Genomic DNA, 6,000 nt, shown 5'->3' with positions numbered 1-6,000 from the left:
ATGACAAGACAAGCCACAGACTTAGAGGAAATATTTACAAAAGTCTTTTTTTGTGCAAAAATAAAGATAAAGGACTGCTATCTAAAATATACAAAGAACTTTTAAAAAATGCAACAAGAAAAAAAAAAGAACTCTATGTAAAAATGGCCCAAAATCTTTTAACAGACATCTCACCAAAGAAAATATACAGATGGCAAATAAGCATGTGAAAAGATGTTCTTTTTCATATGTCATCAGGAAAATACACATTAACACAACGAGATACCACTACACACCAATTACAATGGCCAAAATATGGAACAGAGAAGCACCAAATGCTGGTGAGATGCAGTACGAATAGGGAGTCTCATTTATTGCTGGTGAGAGTGCAAAATGGCATTGCCACTCTGGAAGACAGTTGGGCAGTACCTTACAAAACTAATAAAAATACTCAGCATATTCACATAATCACATGCTGTGATCATGCTCCTTGGTATAGATCCAAAGGAGTAGAAAATTTATGTCCACATGAAAACCAGTACATGGATATTTATAGCAGTTTTATTAATAACTGACAAGACTTAGAAGCAACCAAGATGTCCTTCAGTAGTTGAATAGATAAATTATGGCAGTACAGTCAGACAACGGAATATTATTCAGTGCTAAAAAGAAATGAGCTATCAAGTCATGAAAAGACATGGAGGAAAAATAAACATATATTGCTAAGTGGAAGAAACCAATCTGAAAAAGCTCCACACTGTATGATCTCATCTATATGACGTTCTGGAAAAGGCAAAACTATGGAGACTGTAAAAGAGATCAGTGGTTGCCAGGGGTAAGAGGGACGAATAGGTGGAGGATACAAGATCTTTAGGGCAGTGAAAATACTCTGTATAATATTATAATGATAGATACGTGTCATTATATATTTGTCCAGATACATACAGTGTACAAAGATAAAGTATGTATCAGATCAGATCAGATCAGTCGCTCAGTCGTGTTTGACTCTTTGCGACCCCATGAATCGCAGCACGCCAGGCCTCCCTGTCCATCACCAACTCCCAGAGTTTACTCAGACTCACGTCCATCGAGTCAGTGATGCCATCCAGCCATCTCATCTTCTGTCGTCCCCTTTTCCTCCTGCCCCCAATCCCCCCCCAGCATCAGAGTCTTTTCCAATGAGTCAACTCTTCACATGAGGTGGCCAAAGTACTGGAGTTTCAGCCTTAGAATCATTCCTTCCAAAGAAATCCCAGGGCTGATCTCCTTCAGAATGGACTGGTTGGATCTCCTTGCAGTCCAAGGGACTCTCAAGAGTCTTCTCCAACACCACAGTTCAAAAGCATCAATTCTTCGGCGCTCAGCCTTCTTCACAGTCCAACTCTCACATCCATACATGACCACAGGAAAAATCATAGCCTTGACTAGACGAACCTTCGTTGGCAAAGTAATGTCTCTGCTTTTGAATATGCTATCTAGGTTGGTCATAACTTTCCTTCCAAGGAGTAAGCGTCTTTTAATTTCATGGCTGTAGTCACCATCTGTAGTGATTTTGGAGCCCAGAAAAATAAAGTCTGACACTGTTTCCACTGTTTCCCCATCTATTTCCCATGAAGTGGTGGGACTGGATGCCATGATCTTAGTTTTCTGAATGTTGAGCTTTAAGCCAACTTCTGAGGCCAGGGGCGGCGGCCGGGAGGAGATACCCCACGCCCCAAGCCCGAGGCCAAGGGCGGCGGCGGGGAGGACCAACCCCACGTCCAAGGAGCCGTGGTTTCCCGGGCGCAGGAGGGCTTAGAGGAGCTATCCCACATTGAAGGTCAGGAAGGGCAGCGGTGAGGAGATACCCCTCATCCAAGATAAGGAGCAATGTCTGCACTTTGCTGGAGCAGCCGTGAAGAGATACCCCACGCCCAAGGTAAGAGAAACCCAAGTAAGACCGCAGGTGTTGCAAGAGGGCATCAGAGGGCAAACACACTGAAACCATACTCACAGAAAACTAGTCAATCTAATCACACTAGGACCACAGCCTGTGGGGCAACCCAAGACGGGCAGGTCATGGTAGAGAGATTTGACAGAATGTGGTCCACTGGAGAAGGGAATGGCAAACCACTTCAGTATTCTTGCCTTGAGAACCCCATGAACAATATGAAAAGGCAAAATGATAGGATACTGAAAGAGAAACTCCCCAGGTCAATAGGTGCCCAATATGCTACTGGAGATCCGTGGAGAAATAACTCCAGAAAGCATGAAGGGATGGAGCCAAAGCAAAAACAATACCCAGCTGTTGATGTGACTGGTGATAGAAGCAAGGACCAATGCTATAAAGAGCAATATTGCATAGGAACCTGAAATGTCAGGTCCATGAATCAAGGCAAATTGGAAAGTGGTCAAACAAGGGATGGCAAGAGTGAATGTTGACTTTCTAGGAATCAGCAAACTGAAATGGACTGGAATGGGTGAATTTAACTCAGATGACCATTATATCTACTACTGCGGGCAGGAATCCCTCGGAAGAAATGGAGTGGCCATCATGGTCAACAAAAGAGTCCAAAATGCAGTACTTGGATGCAATCTCAAAAATGACAGAATGATCTCTGTTCGTTTCCAAGGCAAACCATTCAATATCACAGTAATCCAAGTCTATGCCCCAACCAGTAACGCTGAAGAAGCTGAAGTTGAGCGGTTCTATGAAGACCTACAAGACCTTTTAGAACTAACACCCAAAAAAGATGTCCTCTTCATTATAGGGGACTGGAATGCAAAAGTAGGAAGTCAAGAAACACCTGGAGTAACAGGCAAATTTGGCCTTGGAATAGGGAATGAAGCAGGGCAAAGACTAATAGAGTTTTGCCAAGAAAATGCACTGGTCATAACAAAAACCCTCTTCCAACAACACAAGAGAAGACTCTATACATGGACATCACTAGATGGTCAACACCGAAATCAGATTGATTATATTCTTTGCAGCCAAAGATGGAGAAGGTCTATACAGTCAGCAAAAACAAGACCAGGAGCTGACTGTGGCTCAGACCATGAACACTTTCTTGCCAAATTCAGACTTAAATTGAAGAAAGTAGGGAAAACCACTAGACCATTCAGGTATGACCTAAATCAAATCCCTTATGATTATACAGTGGAAGTGAGAAATAGATATAAGGGCCTAGATCTGATAGATAGAGTGCCTGATGAACTATGGAATGAGGTTTGTGACATTATTGTACAGGAGACAGGGATCAAGACCATCCCCATGGAAAAGAAATGCAAAAAAGCAAAATGGCTGTCTGGGGAGGCCTTACAAATAGCTGTGAAAAGAAGAGAAGCGAAAAGCAAAGGAGAAAAGGAAAGATATAAACATCTGAATGCAGAGTTCCAAAGAATAGCAAGAAGAGATAAGAAAGCCTTCTTTAGCAATCAATGCAAAGAAATAGAGGAAAACAACAGAATGGGAAAGACTAGGGATCTCTTCAAGAAAATCAGAGATACCAAAGGAACATTTCATGCAAAGATGAGCTTGATAAAGGACAGAAATGGTATGGACCTAACAGAAGCAGAAGATATTAAGAAGAGATGGGAAGAATACACAGAAGAACTGTACAAAAAAGATCTTCACAACCCAGATAATCACGATGGTGTGGTCACTAACCTAGAGCCAGACATCCTGGAATGTGGAGTCAAGTGGGCCTTAGAAAGCATCACTATGAACAAAGCTAGTGGAGGTGATGGAGTTTCAGTTGAGCTATTCCAAATCCTGAAAGATGATGCTGTGAAAGTGCTGCACTCAATATGCCAGCAAATTTGGAAAACTCAGCAGTGGCCACAGGACTGGAAAAGGTCAGTTTTCATTCCAATCCCAAAGAAAGGCAATGCCAAAGAATGCTCAAACTACCGCACAATTGCACTCATCTCACACGCTAGTAAAGTAATGCTCAAAATTCTCCAAGCCAGGCTTCAGCAATATGTGAACCGTGAACTTCCTGATGTTCAAGCTGGTTTTAGAAAAGGCAGAGGAACCAGAGATCAAATTGCCAACATCCCCTGGATCATGGAAAAAGCAAGAGAGTTCCAGAAAAACATCTATTTCTGCTTTATTGACTATGCCAGAGCCTTTGACTGTGTGGATCACAATAAACTGTGGGAAATTCTGAAAGAGATGGGAATACCAGACCACTTGATCTGCCTCTTGAGAAATTTGTATGCAGGTCAGGAAGCAACAGTTAGAACTGGACATGGAACAACAGATTGGTTCCAAATAGGGAAAGGAGTTCGTCAAGGCTGTATATTGTCACCCTGTTTATTTAACTTATATGCAGAGTACATCATGAGAAACGCTGGACTGGAAGAAACACAAGCTGGAATCAAGATTGCCGGGAGAAATATCAATAACCTCAGGTATGCAGATGACACCACCCTTATGGCAGAAAGTGAAGAGGAACTCAAAAGCCTCACTGTAATGTATACTTAATGTATACTGTAGAGTTTGGGTGATTATGATGTGTCAATGCAGGTTCATCAGTATTAACAAATGTACTACTCTTTTGTTACATTTTTGGGGATGTTGATAACATGGTAAGCTATGCATGTTTAGAGGCAGGGAGAGTATGGGAATTCTTTGTACTTCCCCCTCAATTCTGCTGTGAACTTTAAACTGCTCTAAAAAACTCTCAGAAACAAAAAAGTGTGGGAAAGATAAACAGCAGAAACAACAAACCTGTAAAAGAATTATTCACTGTAAGAAATAACAAAATTTAAAATTTTATGTTTAATATACAATAAACATTAAGTATTAAAATGTTAAGTTATGAAAAGATAGACAACATTGACTTGTCAGTATCAAACAGAAAATACACACATACACACACAACTCTCTGCTTAGTTATCTGTTGCCAATATAAGAATGAACAGGTTAAAATATCCATATATCAATTGATTTCATGAAACTTAAGTCCTAAAAAAGATGACTTCACAATTAGGGAGACTACATACACACGATTACTTTTTAAATTATTTCTTTACTTAAAACATAGTTTGAGGGTTTCCCTGTTGGCTGAGTGGTAAAGCATCCACATGCCAATGCAGGAGACATGGGTTTGATCCCTGAGCCAGGAAGATGTCACATACTAAGAAGCAACTAAGCCCATTCACCACAGCTATTGAGCCTGCTCTCTAGAACCTAAGAGCCACAACTACTGAGCCCTCGTGTTGCAGTTACTGAAGTCCATGCTCCCTAGAGTCTGTCCTCCGCAACAAGAGAAGCCTCTACAAGAGAAAAGTTTCCTGTGCAGCAATGAAGATCCAGCACAGCCAAAATTAAATAAATAAAATGATTTAAAAAACATATTTTGGAAGAAAACATACTCACAAGTATTGCTTTAGTATTTTATGGAGCACATATTAGCATCTCCTGCCTCACGTGCCTTTCTTTGACTTGTGGGCAGGAAGAGGAAGGGTCTTAAAACTGAAAAATCAATATAAGCAAGTGTGTGGACGTGCGATGTGGCACGTGGGGAAAAAGCCCTGCTGCTGAGGGCAAAGAAACATGCAAGGAAGGGCAGAGATTTGATGTGAGGCCGGCGGGCAGGGGTCAGTTTGTGACAGGAACTCAATAACTTCTTTGCCTTTTATTCCTAACAATATCTCTGGTAAACTTAAAAGTTCATAATATTTTAGCTGTTTATATTTTTCTACTTTTCTTAGAAGTTGCCATATTCATTATCAGTGAGCTTTTTTAAAATTTTTTAAATTATTATTATTTTTTTTACTTTACAATATTGTGTTGAGCTTTCTATATGTAGGCCATACAGATTCACCTAAACAATTCTTCATTTAAGTCCTTACTAATGTTCTAGACCATGTGCTTGATAGCTTACATGCAAAGTTATGCTAATTTTCATGCATTTTGCAACAGCAGTATTAGTAAACTGGTTTTAGAGTTGAGAACACTAAAATGGAATCTGTATGTGAATCCTACCTATCTCAAAGTTCACTTTATTCTAGTAATTGGTCTTTGTGATGGTATTT

Source organism: Bos indicus x Bos taurus, chromosome 6 (genome assembly GCF_003369695.1).
Source record: "Bos indicus x Bos taurus breed Angus x Brahman F1 hybrid chromosome 6, Bos_hybrid_MaternalHap_v2.0, whole genome shotgun sequence".
Lineage (NCBI taxonomy): Eukaryota > Metazoa > Chordata > Mammalia > Artiodactyla > Bovidae > Bos > Bos indicus x Bos taurus.
Note: the sequence above shows the minus strand (reverse complement) of the source record.